This window comes from Maniola jurtina, chromosome 12 (assembly GCF_905333055.1).
Source record: "Maniola jurtina chromosome 12, ilManJurt1.1, whole genome shotgun sequence".
NCBI lineage: Eukaryota > Metazoa > Arthropoda > Insecta > Lepidoptera > Nymphalidae > Maniola > Maniola jurtina.
In genome coordinates this window covers 2,438,338-2,460,048 of record NC_060040.1, presented here as the reverse complement: position 1 = coordinate 2,460,048, position 21,711 = coordinate 2,438,338, and the positions used below count along the sequence as shown (strand labels likewise).

General features: G+C 36.5%; 1 protein-coding gene across 4 annotated transcripts in view; it reads right to left on the bottom strand.

Annotated features, from left to right (window-relative positions):
* LOC123870428 (axoneme-associated protein mst101(2)-like) overlaps positions 1-21,711 on the bottom strand; it is a 169,560-nt gene that overhangs the window by 50,228 nt on the left and 97,621 nt on the right. The window lies entirely within an intron of this gene.

Below are 21,711 nucleotides of genomic sequence, written 5' to 3'. Positions count from 1 at the left end.
TTAAAAATTTATAACACCCCCGACAAGTGAAGGTTACAGTAACTAGAAAAAAGCTGATAACTTTCAAACGGCTGAACCGATTTTCTTGAATGATAGCTAAGAACACTCTCGATCAAGCCACCTTTCAAACAAAAAAAACTAAATTAAAATCGGTTCATTCGTTTAGGCGCTACGATGCCACAGACAGATACACAGATACACACGTCAAACTTATAACACCCCTCTTTTTGGGTCGGGGGTTAAAAATAGCCTTAATCACTCTTTGCTTAGTATTTTTTCTACCTGCATGAGAAAGTTATATTATTATGGTCCAGCCGTTTCAAAAATATGTAATTCCAGGCAAAAATAGTTCGACACAACCTTTATAAATTATTATTTAAAGGCAGTTATTTTGAAATAATAGACAGTCAATTCAGTTTTATTACTTTATTTAAGTAGATTTCTTGCTTTCATTGAAAGGTTATCATGAAAAAGATGCATGATAAATTACTATCTAGTGTACACAAATTCCTCATAACCCTTGATCCCTAAACCTATACATTATGTATGAAACACTTTCTAAGACAAAGCAAATGGTCATTTAAAATTATAATACCGTCGTTATTCATTCAATAGCCCTTGTATCATGTATATGAATTAAATACATTAATATTTGGCATAAAAAGTTAGCCAAACAATGCTGTGAAAATCATTAATAAAAAGATCTGGAAAGTTAGACAAGTTACATAGTTAGCACTTGGCATAGATCAAATTAATGCTTAGAATTTGGAATATAATAAAATTCTTCAATGTTCTTGACTTCAGCTTCTGAGTCACCAAAGGTTGAATACCTACCGCGGCTGGCAAGTTCGAATTATTTTCCCACCATTTTCCTACTAAATTAAATCAAAAGGAAAATCAACGTATAAATATGCATTTTAAATTTTATATTAATTTCGTATACGTTAGAACCAATGGTTACGAACATTAATTTTAGAATGGGTTTTGTTTATTCTGAGGTTACGAATAATTAATATTATATAACTAGATGGCGTTAGTGGTATATTATGTCGCGTATTTGTTCGTTGCCCTACAGACCACATAAGCTAAGCGGTTCGCAAGTTCTTTCCTCACGATTAAGTTTTCCTTCACCGTATGGTATTTATACCATCAATTTTTAAAACGCTACGTAGCAACGATGCTTACTCACGCGTAATAAAATTATAAATGTCACATATTAATGATATTACATACATGTATGTATAATATGAATTATGAATTAAGTTGCATACAGATTCAAATTCTGCATTTAAAACCAGATTTTTTAAATTCAAATAACTATACTTAGGGTATAGTTATTTGAATTTAAAAAATCTATTCCGTTTATTTTACAAGCAAACAAAGGTACCAAGAAGAAGAAAAAATCTTATTTAGCAAGTAAGGTCAGATACTCACCAATATTTTCTCTAAATGCAGGTAGGTAGGACACACCTTTAAACTTTTATTAATTTAAATCGTTTATGCTCACTTCACAATCACAAAAATTGGTAACCATTAAAATGGTTAAACTGCCGTTTGCATCACGATTTTCAATTATCAATGCCTACGGCTCGTGCTTTCAAACACTAATAAAATAAAAAGTCCATCAATTCACCATAACAAATTTTTAAAAAGCAACCTGAAGCTTCTTGTAGGGAAGAAGATAATAGGTATATGCAATATTTTCTTCTGCTAAAGAACTAGACCAATTGGTCAAAAGAATGTATAGGGGCGTGTCCACAAATTGTTGTCATGTTGCTTAACTAACCAGTCACAGCAAAATTATTGTATAAAGCATAAGTGAAATTTTATTGATACTAATTACTATCACGAATCACGATGTTGAGGCTACAAGATGTATAATGTCGCAAAGATTTCAGTATCTTCTCACTCATAGAGCATACCTGCTTGTGTTACCTTATTTACTAAGGTTCTTACTCCTTACATTTTGTCATAGTACCTAAAGTACATCAGTGTAAATATTCTATAAGCTTAATTTGCTACAATCCGCTAAAACAGAAAAATCTCTATGAGACAACGCGCAGTAGGTACATAATATGCACAGATCGATACTAAAGAAGAAGGAAACGTAGTAAGCAATTGTTTATTTTGATAGTTTATAGCAAAGCAAGCTTGTAATTTTTAGTTTTTAAGAATTCAGCAAAGTTATGCCTGCTTCTACAGCATTGCGAAATACTAGAATTTTTTGTGAGTGCCTAATGAAAGCTTTGTCTTCTCCCGGGCGTATTACTCAATGTAAAAGTACATCGATTATCATTACTAATTGAGTGATATTTTGACTGTAATCGCTAATCGCTCGTTACGTAATCAGTCGTTTACGGTAATCATGTAACGATTTGTAATCAGTTTGTATTTCATTAATTTATTTTAATGAGCCACCTGTTTTGTGTAAAACTTAGGTCGCGTCGAAGGGCCGAGCATTGATTAAACATGCTAATCATGATTTATATATGATTTTTTTCAAATGACCAGAAGCCAAAACCATCTTTTCAACCAACACCCTCGGAGAAAGACCAGGCAAGGAACTGACGGCTTATCTAAATAGATAGATAACAAAGATAGTTTATAAATAAAACAATTACAATTAATGATATAAATAGCCACAGGCATAGTGCAAAGGTGTTTCAAATTACGTCCAGGTGAAAATATCCCCCACCTGTAGGTATAGGTAAGCAGAGCAGGTTTCATAGATCTTAACACGTAGGGTTGTCATTCTATAGGATTTTCTAGGACTTGTCTTAGTTTAAAGTGGGTTCAAAAATTGAGTATCCAAGTTCCTATTAACCCTTTATAGGTGTCAATGTGATTACTATTTACTATTTAACTGATAGTAAGATGAGGATTAACCTAGAAATAATATTGTGATATAATGACAGTTTAATTTAATACGTATAGATCCATAGTGCTTCCCGGTTTCAACATAGCAATGTGCAAAAATGTTAAATTGCTATGCAGTGCAGCTTTGCTCATAAAACGGTACATAGTCAAGGCATATTATTAAAAAAAATTGTTATACTTGCATCAAACTTTAAAAAGAAATTAGCAGTTTAGGTGTTGAATTATCAAAAATCTTTTCTTAGGGGAAATCTACATCATAATATTTATCTGAATTCACCTTTCAGCCCGATCCGTCCAGTTGTTTGAGCTGTGTGTTGATAAATCAGTCAGTTAGTCAGTAACCTTTTCCTTTTATATGTTAAGACTAGCTGTGCCCGCGACTTCGTTCGCGTGGAATAGCTCTCAGCGCGCTTTATATAGCCACGGACGCTCAGGCGCGAGGCGTGTAGTACGTACTCTGTACGTTAAAAATGTTCGCCGTGATTCTTTAAATTGACATAACTTTTTCTATTTATGAACCGATTGACATGAAATAAACACTAAATGTTAAGTGAAGCTTACTACAATATATTAGTGAAAACCGTATCTAAATCGCATAAGCCGTTTCTGATATTAGCGTGCACAAACACACAGACAAACAGACAAAAAAAAATTAATTACAATTTCGGGTTCGGCATCGATATAATAACAACCCCTGCTACTTTTTTTATATACTTATTTCCATTGTACAGACACCACTTTTCTACAATTTTATTATATGTATAGATATACCGATATCGTTTTATAGCTGGGGGGTTTTATTCTAATCTTGATTTTATGATTTTGTTGGTTGCCCTACATACTGTACTAAATATACCTGCAATTCGTACCAATACTAATAAATAATTAAATAGCTATCACACTTGAACGCAACTGAATAATTAAATTGTACGGAGCACAGAACATACCTAGTAACGGTTCTAAATTGAACATCTTGCTAAGGTCAAGTACGTTGTTAAAGTTAACGCTGTTTTTGCGGTTTGGTCGTTTTCTGTTTATGTAGATAGTTTCTTCATAGCGCTTGTAAATGTCATCTTGTTATGGTTACAGTTATTTTTTTAGTTACGAGAAAGTAACGTAATTTTTCATGTAACGATGTTCTTGACATTAAAACTATAATATAAATGGTCTATAAAATTAGAATCTACTTTCTATGATGGATTATGTTTTAATTACTTTGTTATTTTCCAGATTATGCCTGTGATTCATCCGTCATTTTCAAACCCCTATTTTACCCTCAAAGAGGTATCAGTTTTACGATTCGTAAAACTGTGACTTTTTTTTCCTCTATCGTCTGGCTTTACATTGATGAGACAATGTCAAGTTTGTAGTCAATTACGGAAACTATATGTATAAGTATGGACTTCGTCTGTGCCGGCGCCCGCCGACACACACGCGGCGCCCATCTAGAACGCTTCTCAGTCAGTTCCACCACCAATAAACACCAGCAGAACACAAAACCGGCCACTTCTAACAAAAGAACACTCCAAAAAGGCATAACACGCGCGCCAGCAAACGCCACCACAGATGAAGTCCTAAAACTGTGATAAAACTGAGGCGAAAATTAGTAAGTTGATTCAAATCCGTTGTCGGTTGGAATTTTGCGCGACATAATCGCAGGCGTGCGAACTCCGTGGCGGTCACACGGCCAGAGCTATAAACTACGAGCCATTGTTAGCTCCCAAATAATTAACATTGGCGAAACGCTGCAGCGACCAACTATTTTTTAATTAAACGCTACTCGTAATCTTCTGTTTACAGTTGGTGATACATTTCTGTTTCAGTTTGACGACCTCTGTTGCAAAACTTCGGCTGTAGATTTCATTTTATTGAAAACCACTTACAGCTTTATGTTACCTACTTACACATACCTAATTAACTTTGGCGAAATTGCGGCGTAATAATATCTACCTAATTTCATTTATCAAATCAAAGATCAAGGAAAATCAAAGAGTTCCCATTGGATTTTCGAAAATCCACCTTTATAAAGTCGCGGGCATACCTACTTATTATTTTATTGTGAATCATCCAGTATTATTGAGAACGACAATATATGTATTTATTTGTTAGTGAGGCTGTGTTGTAGATAAAGCCTATTTGAAAAATCTCAATTGAATAAATTGTTGACATCCCAATTGCCTCAATTGTAAATACTCGTAGGTAAATGAAGACTCAGTGAGTTCAACGTAGTCTATGTAAAATAAAAAAACCCTGTGCGAGAGACTCGGTTCGCAAGCGACCAAAATTAGAATTTCCTCACGTAGCAAAGTTCGCATGGCGCGTCAGGAATCATTAATGGCTATATTACCATTCGGAGAACCTAGGGTCTTGACCCTGCTCGGATATTCTGCTCGAATCACATCGACGCGATTTCGATCTTACATCGCACGCCACTATGGCAGGGTCTATAATATGAATAGGCTCATTGTGATGTGGAATTTTTATCCGAGATCGGCAGAGATCTAAAAGAGCGTAAGCAAAGTCAAAGTAGGTACGCTCAACGAGACAGATTTATGACAAAGTCGTCAATCTACAGTCTGAGCATAGCCAAAGTAGGTATATGCCCTAAAAATCTCAACCCATGTAAGTAAAGTGTAAGAATAGTCATCTTTCATCGGTTTTCTCGTAATTCTAAACCTTTTACATAATATTATATGACTTTGATAAAATTAATGATTCGTTCGATATTAGTTTCGCCTGTCATATTAATAGGCTATTGGCGTATGACGTTATGACAAATCCAATATGGCGTACATGACAAATAGATGATGCCGGCGACTTCCTCCGAGGTCTTAAAATTCCGTGGGAACTCTTTTGATTTGCCGGGTCCGGGATAAAAAGTAGCCTGTGTCACTATCTCGGTCTTTAAATATATTCATGCGAAAAATCACGTCGAACTGTTGGTCCATTGCGACGCGAAACCAACAAACAAACACTTTTACTTATAACATTAGTAGGTTATGGACTTGGAGAATAAATAATTACGGGCACCACTGAGAGGGAGGCCGCTCACCAACAAGATGGTCTGACTAATTGATTTGTACCAATCTTCCCAGGAAAACGATCTTCAGTAATGAAGAAACGACCGAAGAGAAAGATGGCCTTTTATTTCCTTGAAGAAACTCAGCGCACATTTTTTTCAGCAACAAGATTTCGTTAACATAGACGACAGACGTATTTTTTTTTAGAACACTTTCGATAGTAACAACATGGCTACGCATATTAGGGTTTTATTTTCGTGGCTTTCCATAAATTTAACCGATTAACCCACTGCCGGGAGCTGTTAAGCAAACTATAAATCTTTCTATATTAACCGGATTAATCGATAAATTAAGTAACTGGTTACAAATAGAAGCTAAACACGTTACTTTGCGCTCGGAAATACACATCCCGTAGTAAGACACTATTAACGTTATAGGGTTCCGTGCCTATTAAAGGGTGCCATATTTTACTAAGGAGACGCTGTTCGTCCATCTATCCGTCCGTCCGTCATCCATCCGCCCGTCTGTCTGTCAGCGGATCTACAGATAACGGAACCATCCGTTATCTGTCACTGTATCTTATGCACCGTAATCAGTAGAGAGTTAAAATTTTCACAGAATAAGATTTTCATAATATTTCCATAGCCGTTACAATAACAAATAATAAGAATTTCAAATTGGTGGCAAAAAAAATTAAAAAATGTGTTATTTGTTGTGCGATGGTACGGAACCCTTTGTGTGCAAATCCGAGTAGCACTTAACCAGTTTTTTACTCTTGTGGATCTAGTGATCAAGAGGTGATCGGAACTGGTTGGATTAATCCAATTAAGGAAACTCTCTTTTCTAAATTGACACTAGTCGGGTTATTCTAAGTTGAATTATAATCACAAGAAAGCTCAGTTACTCAGCGAGAAAGCTATGTTTGGAGTTTCTTAAGGTGATCAAATCAAAAATGAGGAGATCCATGGGAGAACCAGACCGGAGTAACCGACGTAGCTCAACGGTTGTGAACCTGGAAGAGTCAATGGGCAGGTCACTAAGTTCCTAAATCGTTGGGGTCCTAAGCTGATAGAATGGAGACCTCCCACCGGTAAGCGCAGCGTTGGAAGACCCCCCACTAGGCGGACAGACATCAAACGAGTCGCAGGAAGCCGCTGCTGACACGAGACCTATGTCCAGCAGTGGACGTCTATTGATTGACAGTGATACTGCAGCAAAAACCACCACACCACCTACCACTACCACTTACACCACCTACCTCTAATATCTATAGCTATATCCTTTGGACCATTTTGGTTGCCTGGAAGAGATCGCTAGGTAGCGATAAGGCCGCCAAATTGTACCTATATTTTGTTGAGCTTTGTATGTGTTTTTCTGTACTAATTTTGTGGTGTACAATAAAAGTATATTCATTCATTCATTCATTCAAAAATACTATCAATTCAGTCCATCACAACAACTTAGATTGTAATAATGATACAGCTTTTCTCTAATGGACCAAGCGTTGAACAAATCTTCGCTCCGCTTTAGTGGACAGGCGCCCTTAGACAGCGTTACCCTACTGGTAGTTCCTTAGCTGGCTTATAAGGAAGCAATGCCCCGCTTATGTGTAATTGATGTCAACAGTTAGAGCATAGTTTATGTGCAGAAAGTGTATCGTTGCATACTTTCTGATTTTGGATCGTTCGCCGACACCTTACAATGATAACTACTAAGTAAGTGTACGACGAATATGGATCTTATTATAATATTTAGACTATTATTTCGTAAAAGTGTAAAATTTGGCAAAAATTTCTTGTTCATATTCCATGGTTTATACCTACCTCAGAATAAACCTTGGCGCTTCAAATCAATCATGGTTTATACTTATTCTGTATGTATTGTCACAATCACTCATAGAAGTAGGAACTTGCAATCACTTTATTAGTTAGGTACAATCGTCGATTAGAAGTAAGTACGCGACAGGTCGAGATGGCAACCACAGACGCACGTCACCCGCAATATCTCGCACCGGGTTAGCACGGGGGGCTGTGTGGGTGTGCGGGGCGTCCCCAACTCGACTGACATCTCGGCTTGTCGCCGATGTCGGATACTAAGCAACCGAAGTGCAATAGATTCTAGAAACTAATCTAGAAGGCAATCTGTGCCTGTAGTTTAGATTTCTCTAAAATAGTAATAATGTAATATGTAGGTCTAAATACACTATGACGTATAAAAATACAAAAACAATATTAAAACGTTTCTACTTAAAGAGGTGCTAACTGCTAAAAAGTAGGACCCCTGAAAATGTTTTACTTGTGTAAAATAAATGCAAGCAAAGATTTTGCCTTCACCTACGATTTGAAACACGTGTAAAATGTTTCCATAGGTATCAAAGCTTAGGTAGAATACTTTTGGTATGGTTATTTCTGAACTGTATGGTTGCTAAGCTTGGATATTGAGTAAGAAGCCACTTAAATAAACTAACATCTCGTTAAACAATACTTCAAGGTACATATTGTTACAAAATACTTGTAAAACTGTCGACATAACCTATTACCTAAGACGTCATTTAGGTATATGAGTATGGCAGTTAAAAATAGTTGCCGTGGCCTATTTTTTGGTAATAAATAAAAATGCTTTAATTATTCCAGCTATTTTAGGTCTAAGGACGCATTAAAATGGGTTTCGAAATTTTAGTTTATTAGCTACTTAACAAGAAACTGACCAAAAGGTAGGTAATATAAATTATAGATACTTACAGCTCAAATCGCTGGCTCTGCAAATCTGAGATTATTCTTATAGGTTCCCTTTTGACGTGGAGCCCCACTAAGAAAGGATTTTAAGATATCCTAAATGGATTTCACCTAAGGAAATCCTTGGACGAAATCGGGTAGTAAAGATTCTACGTCTCAGTATAGATCGAATTAAGAATCTTTTTTTTTTTTGAAAGTCAGTTGTAAAAATGCACAAGGGCAATTTTGACGACCTCCCTGGCGCAGTGGTAAACGCTGTGGTATTGTAAGTGGGAGGTCTCGGGTTCGACTCCTGGCAGGGGCAATTTGGAAATTTATATTTTCTAAATTGTTTCTGGTCTGGTCGGGTGGAAGGCTTCGGCTGTGGCTAGTTACCACCCTTTCGGCAAAGCCGTGTCGCCAAGCGGTTTACCAGTCCGATAAGATGCGGTGTATATAGAAACCGATCAGGGGTACCAAGTATGGGTTTAATGAAACTGCCATATCTCTTCCTAGTTAGCCCGCTTCCATCTTAGACTGCATCATCACTTACCATCAGATGCGACCCGCCCCAGCTTCGCACGTGTAGCTTATTACAATTTTCGTAGGGATCTCTAATTTTTTTGATAAATAAAATATAGCAATTGCTGCTCAGGAATAATTAAGCTTTCGACTTGTGAAAGAATTTTCAAAATCGGTTCAGTAGTTCTAGAGATTACCCCCTACGAACAAACTTTACTTCCTAGTTTTTATGCATTCGTGCGAAAAAATAAGACTGAAAAGCAAAGTCGGCGTGAATCAGCTAGTCTTTTGTAAATCTGGGCCTTAGGTATTCTCAGTTTGTGTTTTGTTATGTTTGTTCACAAGTTCTCTGTTTGTCCTTCCCACGTCGTACCCTTTCATATTTACATAACACTGTTATAAGACCATCATTCACTCACGTATGTAGGCAAGCAGGTATACCTACATGTTGTTATTTTCTATTTACTAAATTGTTGCTGTGTACTTATGTAACTATTTGATGTTTGTTACTAAAATAATGTTATTCATAACTAATAACTTTCAACAATTATGATGAAAAAAAATTTTATTAAAAAAAACCGACTGTCAAAACCACTACAAATTACAAAATATTTTTTGTTTGTACACGTATTTAAACTTCACGCTTAGATTTCTAGTTTCTTTTATTATGCTCGCCCGACTTAATACATACAGATTTGTGTAGAAACAAAAATCATTTTGTACTTTGTAGTGGTTTTGGAAGTAGGTTTTTTTAATTATTTTTTTATCATACCAAGAGATCGTATTGTCACTCTATAGACAGGTAACTTCTAAAATTAAATAATAGTCAGCGCAAGTGACATAGCGCGTGCGTGCGCGCATCAAGGTGACGATGCATGCGCGTCACGTAACTACGAGTAGGTATATGCCTGCCAGTGGAAACTACGGACGGCATTACCGAGCAATTCGTGATAAATTCTGTTGCGATACATATCTAACATACCATAGAAGAATGGCATTTTAAGAGGGCTCTCTCCGTCACTCGTTTCATTCAATCGTAGTTCCAATTTCATTTGAATATTAAGCGACCAAAGTCCATGAAATTTTGCAGACATATTCTAGAAACTAATATCTATGTCTGTGGTTTTCCAGATTTCTGTTGAAATATTCGGTTTCAAAGTTACGCGGTCTTAAAAATTTTCATACAAATCTTTGAGCTCCTGTAATTTTAAAACTACATATTTTTAGAAAAATCTAAAACACCATAGACACAGATATTAGTTTCTAGAATATGTCTGCAAAATTTCATGGACTTTGGTTGCTTAATATTCAAATGAAATTGGAACTACGATTGTATGAAACGAGTGACGGAGAGAGCCCTGTTAAAAACCTATCGCAAAGTTGCTTGACAAGTCGTCTAAAGAAATTTTTTTGCGTTTGGGAAGAAAGAAGATCCTCATGGATGATTCGGCCTACAAGAATCCAGTTGTCTCAAGACCGTTGCCGAAAAGGTGCCCATTGCCTACAGCCCATTTTGAAAACGGATGAAATAAATATACCTAGTAACCCAAGACACTTTTTTTATTTTATGCGGTCTTGACTTCAGCGCTTTTGATTGATTCTTTTTATTATTTTCTCAGCAAAAGTTAAGTAAAGTTTAACTACCTTTAAACCGTCTATAGTAAGTAGGTATTCACGTGGGTACATAATATTATGACTAACGTAATTTGTATTCAAAGTGCGATGGATATACCCAAAATTACAAGAAGCACTGTTACAAACAAGGTATCGATGAACTTTTGGCGGCTATTGCTTCTGAGAAATTGAACTCTCTCCGTCATTTACTCCATACAATCGTAGTTCCAATTTCATTTGAATATTAAGCAACCAAAGTCCATGAAACTTTGCAGACATATTCTAGAAACTAATATCTGGACTACACATACTAGTATACAGGAGCTCAAAGATTTGTATGTGAATTTTTAAGACCGCGTAACTTTTAAACCGAATATTTTAACAGAAATCTGGAAAACTACAGGCATAGATATTAGTTTCTAGAATATGTCTGTAAAATTTCATGGACTTTAGTTGCTTGATATTCAAATGGAATTGGAACTACGTTTGTATGGAGCGAGTGACGGAAAGACCCCTCTTAACGTCTGCGATCGGTGATAAACTTGCGATTATAAACAATGTAATGCTTATGTTTAGTGGTTGTTTATCTATAGATTTTAGATGTTGTATGGAACAGGCGTTACTGTGCGGAAGTCCATGATATACAAGGAATCAAAAGCTTAATTTGCAATAAACCGCCTAAAATGGCAAATCTGTATGGTACAACATGCAGCCTGCAACATGCACCACTCGCCCTCCCACTGCTAAGCATGCAGGAAAAGCCAGCCACCAAGCAAGCCCCAAGTACCACCACGCAACACCACACAAATCCACCAGAACACACTCGACGCACGTTTCGTTCCGACACCGGAACATCCTCAGGAGGTATAGACCCTACAATGCACAGGAAAAATTGTAATAAGCTACCCGTGCGAAGCTGGGGCGTGTCACTAGTATAATATAAACTTACAAGTTTTTAAATAATCAAATGGTGTTATCCTGTAATTCAAACCCTTCACTTGTTAACGATCTACAAGCTCTATGTATTAGGTTATCATGTCTTATTTTAGCCAAAGCAGGTATATTAATCTATAGTTGCTCTAAATGTAAAATAAGCAGACCACTGTATGGAAATCTCGGGAAAACATACAATTTCATAACATGAGGATATTATAACATCAAATGTAACCTGACATTCTATCCCCTAACAGACCTCACATTGAAATAAAGACTTTACCACCTATTCTAAAGGTATAAAATCGTATAAAAGTGTAATTTCTCCCGCGTTTCGCAGGCATATCGGGTTCGCGGTATGCGCTTGCAAGCAAAGCTATCGGTTTCAGCGTGCCTTGCAATTTCAACCTGTGAAGCCTTTGCACATGATGACGGAAAAAGATACTTACAGATCAAAGATAAACATAATTTTAAAGTAAGAACGTTTTTCACTATCCATAATATGTATTATAATAATCCACTATTATAAATGCGAAAATGTGTCTGTCTACTAGCTTTTCACGGTCCATACATTTAACCGATTTTGACAAAATTTGTTTGAGATATAGCTGGCAAAGGCTACTTTTTATCCCGGAAAATCAACGGGTTCCCATGGGATTTTAAAAATCTAAATCAACATCAACAAGTCGCGGGCATCATCTATTTGGTACCAGAATAACTTGCATCCTAAAGTCGGATATATTTTTCATCCCGAAAAATCAAAGAGTTCACACGGTATTTTTAAAATCCAAATACACGCGGACGCAGTGGGCGGGCATCATTTAAAACCATCATTTAGTGCATTTTTTTAAAGTGTACCGACTTCAAAAGCACTGAGAAGTATTTAAATTATGTAGGTACTTCAGGTAATAATGCTATGAAATATTTCGTCGTTGCATCAGCGTTAAGCGAGGCTGCAGACTTAGATAATAGAACCGTGGCAGTCCTTTTAGAGATATTGTATGTGGGGTATGTGGGCATATAATTACAAACATAAAGCGTGTTATACAACCGTGGACGTAAATAACTTTCTTTATAATTACAATAAGACGAGTCGAAATCGAATCAGGCTTAATGCAAGCCGCGGGCGAACTGGACTGATAACCATCTGTATAGGGGGTTATTGCGAAGCGATCAATTGGTGGTAGCGTCAGCAAAAAAATTGCAAACTAATATTAAAAATTTGGCAAATGATCATAATAATATAACTTAGCACTTAACACCTTCTTTATTGCACTTTCTGATGTGTAAAAAAAATAAGGAAAGAAGAAAGGATGACACAAAAATAAGTATGTCATAAACTGTAATAATTAAATAAGGCTGAAATCTATAGAACGTACTTTGACTTTGCTCCGACTTAAGTTTTAATTAAAACGAGACAGATTTATGCCAGTATAACGCTGTCTCGTTTTATTAGTGTCTTGAGTCTAAGCTAAGTCAAAGTGCGCTCTATAAATCTCAGGCTTAGTGTTCATATGAAAATAAACTTGTCGGTACACTGCAATGCTATAACTTCAACCATCAATCATCAATCATACATCTATGGCTACAACATAGCTAAGTGGACTTTTATGAAATGAAAGGGCATTATCGTTATCAAACGCCGAGTTTCTTGCTGGTTCTTCTCGGTAGGAACGGCATTCCGAACCAGTGGTAAATTATCTTGACGATTCAAAAGCACTTTAAAAGTCTACTTGAATAAAAATCTAGTCTATTCTAAAAAGAGGTCCACTGCTGACACAAGTCTTTTGTAGGGACTTCCACAATTAACACGCCACGGTCTTGCGCCATTTCAATCCGGCTCATTTTTTTGTTAACGCTACGGTAATTTCTATCGCACACGTCCCCTGAAGCAAAATCGACACTATACGAATGGTACATAACAAATCGAGTTATATTGATTACTTACAAAAATAAACAACAGTCATGAACCCTGCCGACTGAAAAAAGAACATATCATTTTCTATTGTAAAAGTATATCAATTAGTTTAAATTATTCATTACTAGCTGATGCCCGCGACTTCGTCCGCGTGGATTTAGGTTTTTCGAAATCCCGTAAAACTTTTTGATATTCCGGGATATAAAGTAGCCTATGTGCAAATCCAGGATATTATCTATCTCCATTTCCAGCCAAATCCGTTCAGTAGTTTTTGCGTGAAAGAGTAACAAACATACACACATACATATATGTATAAACACAAATACATACATACACACAAACTTTCGCCTTTATAATATTAGTGTGATTTTTTTATGTGTTATTTACTATAGTAGGTGATAGGTATCTATCGCCTAAACAAAACAGCGGAACTAGGTACCTATGTAATTATTGGTTTCGATTTAAAAATTAATTATTATTTTATTCCTAAAATTGCTTTTATAACTACGATAAAATTGGGAATTTTCAGGAAAATCGATAAAACATTTTCAAGATAAATACGTAGGTATAGACAGGTATTTACTGCTGAGATGCTACTGAGTTTATTGCCGCCCCTTCTCCTGCTTCCCGAGTTTTAAGGTAGTTAGTTATTTATTTAAGTAATTTTCGAGGCTTCTCGAAAATTAATCGGAAAAAATTATTCGAAGTAGGTCTGTACCGACCTACCTAATACCTGTATTAACTACGTACATGAATTCAACTTAGCATTTTCTCAAGATAAATTATCATATCTATCTCGTAAGCAAAAGACCGTAACATCTTCGTGTTTAGCAGGTTAGACTAGACTCATTATGCAAAAACCAAATATTTGTTTAGCATTTTAGTTGAAAGTATGCCAAGCCGAACACAAACAAATAAAGTTAAAGTATGAAATATTTCCCAACATGTTTCCTTGCCAACTGCTATGCATCTAACAATAAATTCGAAAGTCTCGAAATTAGAAACAACTAAGTGTTATTGTTATGATTAAAATGCTAAATAACTAGTTGTAATCCCATTTAATCCAATCATGTTTATACTTTATAAGTTTATACCGATCTTTGGAAACGGTATTTTGCAATAGAGCCGACCGATTTTATCGATAGCTAACAAAATAATATCGATACATCGCTGGACCACCTATTTTATTATTACAAACACACACTCCATCAGTGAATTTTAGTAAACTATTATACTATTTTCTGATTTCTCACAGAAATATTAACTTAATTATCCAGTAGTCTTCCGGGATGGTCGAGGGAAATAAAGAACTGAAGAATGAGAGTAAAAAGCTTTCTTTGTAGTCAATCATGTACGAGGAAGTTGGATGGTCTCTGCAATTTAAAAGGTTAAGAGTATTCACACTATTTAATTACAGCTTGTGAATAAATACCTTAGTCAGTATAGCGTAGATAGTAGCTTTCTTATTTTTTACATATTTTCTGATATTTTATAGGAAGTTTAGGGCTACTCTTTTCATGCAATGCAAATGCACCTGGAGAAATCAAAAAAGACGGTTTTTCTCTGGCGGTGTACCTAGCGCCTATAGTCTTTCAATTTTGAATATATATTTTTTATATAAGAATGTGTACGGGTCTAAATAGTTAGTTAGTACTAACTGTTATTTATGTTCAATTTTGTAAAATAAAGATTTGATTAATTTCAATGGGACGGGAAAATGTTGTGATTTGACGTCGTTTCCATATCATTTTGGCAGATCGCAAATCCAATGTCACGTTTTTCAACTAGAAAAGTTACACTAAAGTCTTGAAATTGCTATACTAATAGTTTAGCGCTGAATTCGAAGTAATGTTCATGGGAATCAAAGCTGGGTAAAAAAAGATCGAAATAAAGTTCACACGACTTATCCTAAACTCGGCATACGTGGGAAAGTCTAAGTAGAAAGTGTTCAGGATTCCCATAGATTTTTTGAGCCAGACGCTCCCTTATACGTACTGGTATATCTACGTACCTATAAGGACCCATCGCACTTAAGGACCAGCCCTGTTATGATATTATCGAGCCACCAACTGCTTTGTTCTAGTGGTTAGCATGTTCGATTGCGGATGTCGAGGTCCTGGGTTTGATTTCCAGGTTGGGTCAACAAAAATCAGGCAGGCACAGTTCTTACAAAATGAGTTTTCACGTGCCATATTATTCTGTCAAAGTAATAAGAACTAAGATCGTACTTTTGGCATGACAGTTGACACGTGAAGCTAAAATGGCGCGTGAGTTCTTATTTTGTACGCATTATATTGAATTTTTCTGTCAAGTTACTGTCCTGGAGTTAGGAAAATGGCGGTATGTCATCCCCGTTCCTCAGAGAGCACGTAAAGCCTCGGTCCTACGCCTGATCTCTCTCCGGTCGTGTCAGATTTCCGTCCCATTGGACTTTGAGAGTGAGGAAATAGAGAGTTCACCTGTGTTTGCACACACACTTGTGCACTATAATATCTCGCGCGAAGTTGAAATGCGGTCGGAAACTCGGAAGGACATTAAATCGAGTTACCACCTCACTACGAGTTCATTGATCTCACTACCGTCAACAAAAACCTGTATCCAAAATATTTCATAACCAATTTATCTACCTTACGTAAGGCACATACCGGGCCCATATTGTTAAAGGAACGCATATATTTACTTACACGTAGGTGTTTACCTACTAGGTGTTATGTATGTCTGTTTGTGTATATGTTTTCTCCTCGCTTCCGGTTCGCTTTCGTTCGTATTAATATTCAAGGTATACCAACGGCAGCGGGCAGACTTTCTTAGAAGTATGGACTAATGCACCTACCTCCGCTCTGAGATATAAGGCTTGGATAGATAGGCACAGTGCCTATAATGTGGCTTCACAGTTGAAACACTTTAGGATTTGTTGAGTTACTTCACGAAAAAAACACAGGCCAAGTGCGAGTCACACTTGCGCACCGAGGGTTCTACACCCGGGAATTTTTTTATTTTTTTTCACAATAAATTAAAGACTATTATGCGTAAAACAAATAAAAATCTGTTTTCGAAAGTACAGGTAAAGCCCTTTCATATGACACCCCACTTGGTATAGTTATTTTACTTTGGAAATCGAAAATATTAATTATTTGTTTATGAACACATTTTAATTTTTTTTTTTGTGATGTAACCCCATATTATTTACGGTTTTCAAATTTTCCCTTATGTGTACAATAAGACCTACCAACCTGCCAAACATGATTCTAGGTCAACGGGAAGTTGCCAAGTAGCCTTAAGGTTTCTTGACAGACACGGAAGACAGGCAACCTAGGGTTCCTTTTTTCCTTTCGAGATAAGGAACCCTAAAAAACTCTGATATTGAATCTTCCAAGCAAGCCTACTAGAATCTGCCTATTGCCATTGCCAATACTTATATTATGTATTCTGATTTCTGAACTATTGCTTAGCCTCCGCTGTCCGTCCGTCTGTCAGTACGCTGTAACTCATGTACCATAACAGAGTTGAAATTTTCATAGAGTGTTATTTTCTATTGCCACCATAACAACGAATACCTATCAAATATTTCAATGTGGCCGCCATGAAATTAAAAAGTAAGCAAGTACATATTATGTTATATCTTGTAGGGTACAGAACCCTTCATGTACGAGTCCGATTCACACTTGGCCGGTTTTTCTCATCTACTTACTTCAGTTTCTAGTATAATGGTCCACACCAGGATTCTATGCTCTTTCTCTGAACGCTAATGATTTGAAAGTCAATATATGCGAATGATTAATGATACATTTGCATTGCAACAGTAGGTACCTACAGTGCATTCTTATATGTAGGTACACCAGCTATTCGCGTGAGAACACTATGGAGTATCGACCTTCTGTATTATGCTGTCTCGAGCTGTATTCAATTAGGATTCTGTACCTGAAGAGCGCCAAAGGGATCCTATTACTAAGTCTCCGCTGTTCGTCCGTCCGTCTGGTCCGAATGGTCCCCTAAAGCTTCTATCTCGACTTTGAATTCCAGTTTTAGATTGCATCATCACTTACCACCAGGTGAGATCGCAATCGAGGGCTACCATCGTCATCGTATAAATAATAATGTAACAATTCGGAAAGGACCATGTAACATTGTAGAACAATCTACCTAATTAGTTTCAATAAGTACCTATTTAGCTTTACCGGATCAAAACTAAGTAGTATTGAAATGAAAACAAATCGTGCCAGCGGCATGCTAATTCTGTTGGTACTGAGTATCGTGGTATCGTGATTGAACGATACTCGTACCGTTACGTCTAATTAACTGTCCCCGAGCATGTATTCACTATTTACAATCTTAATGTGGTAAAGTACTCGGTACAGGGCAATTTAATTTATCTGTTTATGGACATCAGGTACTCTCTACCCCCGTCTCCTCTTACGACTTTTACCAGATAGAAAAATGGAAAAGATGAGAAGACAAGTGCTACTTTCCAAAAAAAGGGGGATTTCAGAAAATAACTGATCAAGTGTGAGCCGACCCGAACACCAAGGGTTCCGTACCATCGTACAAGAAATAACACTAAACTTTTTTCTTACTTTTTTTTAGTAAAAAAATAGCGAGCAAACGAGCAAGCGGGGCACCTGATCATAAGTGATTACCGCCGTCTATGAATCTTTGCAACCAGTGATTTAAACGATACTTAATTAACTGTCCCCGAGCTTGTATTCACGTGGTAAGGTACTCGGTACAGGGCAATTTAATTTATCTTTTTACGGACATCAGTTAATCTCTAGTCTTCTCTTGCGGCCAGAAGAAAAAATTGCGCACCGATGGTTTGAAGGATATGATGATCATCACCATCATCTCAACGACCACACGGATCTCCTCTGAGAAGGAGAAGGGCCTAAGCCCTTATCCACCACACTGGACAGGCCAAATGCAGATTCGTAGAATTTAAATATTTTTGAAAACACAATAGGTATGGCATGCAGATTTCCCCAGTGATATTTTCATATCTAGCTGTAAGTTTTCCCGGTTTGTAGTTAGAGCCCGGATTCCAACCTCGTACCCCCTGAATTGGAGGCCGACATCTTAACCACTATGCTATCAGCGCTTTTTAGCGAGGCTGTACGTTTAGAGAATAGCAATATACAAATGCTATCCTATCAATCACTAAACGTCACGTGTTATAAATGAGAAATGTGTTTGTTTGTTGGTTTATTGGTTTGACCTTCGGATTACCGCAACGGAGCAATGGATTGGCGAATTTTCTTGCATGGATACAGTGAAAGACCTGGAGAGTGACATAGGCTTTTTAGTCCAGAAAATCAAAAAGTTCCCGTGGGATTATAAAAATCTAAATCCATGAGGACGAAGTGGCGGGCATTAGCTATCAATAATACATAATTAATTATTATGCACCACGCATATCGGCAATGAAATTATCCTAAACCGAAATCAATTTCTCAACACCCTATATCTCATAATTAATTCATAAGTATGCACGACACATTTCGAAATAAGTGGTAACCGACACCTTGTCTAGACAACCTAAATCCTATTTGGCATGTGATCAGTGCCTGGGTATGTGTCAATCATTTATCAATACATGGATTATTCTATACAAACACTAGCCGATGCCCGTCAATTCGTCGGCGTGTTTTAAAAATCCCGTAGGATCTCACTGATTTTCCGGGTTAAAAAGTAGCCTATATCCATTTTTAAAATAATCTAAATATATAAAAGGAAAAACTGACTCACTCACTAACTATATACCTACTGATCTCTCAATGCAGCAGCTCAACTACTGGCCGGATTGGGCTGGGCATAATGTTAGATTTTATGACGTAGACATCCGCTATCAAAGGATTTTTGAAAATTAAACCTGGGTATCGCGCCCGGAACTTCTTTGGCCACTAGGACACATTTCATTGCGTATGCCAAATTTAGCCAGACAACCAATCTCACTTGACCACTAAGTCAAGTGAGATTGGTTGTCTAGCTAAAATTCGGTAAAAACATTACAGTACAATTATACCTATATTATCTCTTACCTACCAAATATTAGGTATAGGTAGGCAAGTGTATAGGCATCTTTCATCATGAGTGTTATAAAGATAAAGAGAAATTAATGATGGAAAGTGATGCTTGAAACCAATGATAGGTTCATTACCTACGGACAGATCCATGACAAATCTCTCTATTGTCCACGAAAGCGGCGACTACTTACATTGAAATCCTTAGCCCAAAATGGTGCGGTTGAGCGTGATCGACAGATACGGTTGATGAAAGCGGCCCGCGTTCCAAATGCATTGTTACATTTCGCAAACAATCAATTTTGTTTACGATCAAACTGTTGAACTTCGAAGTAGTTCGTAAATCGATTAGATATACTAATTAGTACAACTTGCAGATAACTCAGCAATTTTTCAAGCGAAACTTTAAGGAATGGGAGTTGCGATCTATATCTAAATATATAAAAAAAAAAGATGACTGACTGACTGAAACTGATCAATCAACGCACAGCTCAAACTTCTGGAAAGATCGGGCTGTTTGGCATGCAGATAAAACTAGGTAAGATAAAGATTTGAAAGTGTAGTCCACGCGGACGATGTCGTAGGCATAAACTAGTACAATAATAAGACATTCTTGTCATTCTTCATGAAATTCTTACATAAGGTTTTTAAAACCTAATTAATTCCTCTTTTAACAGGGCTCTCTCCGTCACTCGTTTCATACAATCGTAGTTCCAATTTCATTTGAATATTAAGCAACCAAAGTCCATGAAATTTTGCAGACATATTCTAGAAACTAATATCTGCGTCTGTGGTGTTTTAGATTTTTCTAAAAATATGTAGTTTTAAAATTACAGGGGCTCAAAGATTTGTATGAAAAATTTAAAGACCGTGCAACTTTGAAACCGAATATTTTAACAGAAATCTGGAAAACCACAGACATAGATATTAGTTTCTAGAATATGTCTGCAAAATTTCATGGACGTTGGTTGCTTAATATTCAAATGAAATTGGAACTACGATTGTATGAAACGAGTGGAAACGAGTGACGGAGAGAGCCCTCTTAAATTGGGCAAAAATGAGATAACTCTCTTAAATCATCGGAAAAGCAGTTTTATTTACCGTCAAAAGCAATAAAAAAGGCACAAAAAACAAAAATCAACCACTTTTACTGAGAGTAAAACTAATAAAAAGCTAACTCTACGTTTTAGTTTTTTCGTATTATATAAAAAAAAACGTAAAAAAATGCGTACTCGCAGCTCGCACTAGATCGGTAATCGTTCAATAAAAAACGTTTTATAAATTCTTGAGCGCTATTTGATTCATCGATGGAAAAAAAATCGGTCTAGTGCGAGTCGGGCTTGGATACGAAGAATTCCGTACCAATCGTACAAGAAATAACACTTTTAATTATTTTTTTCAATTTTTATGGAGGACATTTTGAAATTTTTTGTAGGTATAGCGACAGTAAAAATGAAAAATATACACTCTGTGACAACTCTCTGTCTCTACCTATTACCTGACAGACAGATGGATGGACGGACGGACGGACGGATAGGCGGACGGACAAACGGACGGAAAAGCGGACTGACGGCCGGACAGCGGAAGCTTAGTAATAGAATCCGATCGGCAGCCTTTGAATACGGAACCCTAAAAACGTAGAAAATAGATTCATTCTTATTTTTTTCTGTACTCACCTACCGGAAATACAAAACCTATTTATGTAGGTCGATATTATGCAAACGTGAACTTTTTATGTATTTGTGTTTTTTACCATTTATTTGTTACGTTTGAGCGTTCGCGTTCCTAACTTTGGTTTCTTATTTATTTGTATTTACCTACTTTTCTAAAAAAAAAGATTCCGACGAATTGAGAACCTCCTCCTTTTTTGGAAGTCGGTTAAAAATACGTGAAATATAATCGTCATTAGTTATTCCCACACTAAAATACTTACTCCCACTTCGCCGTAGTTAACACTAATTTTCTATTTTCACACTTCATAACAACTCATATTATGTCAGTTGTCACATACAGAAGTTTCAAAGTGTTAAACTAACAAACTACCGAAAGAAACTTTCTTCTCACCTAATCCCAATTAATAACAAAGTATTGTCATTTTG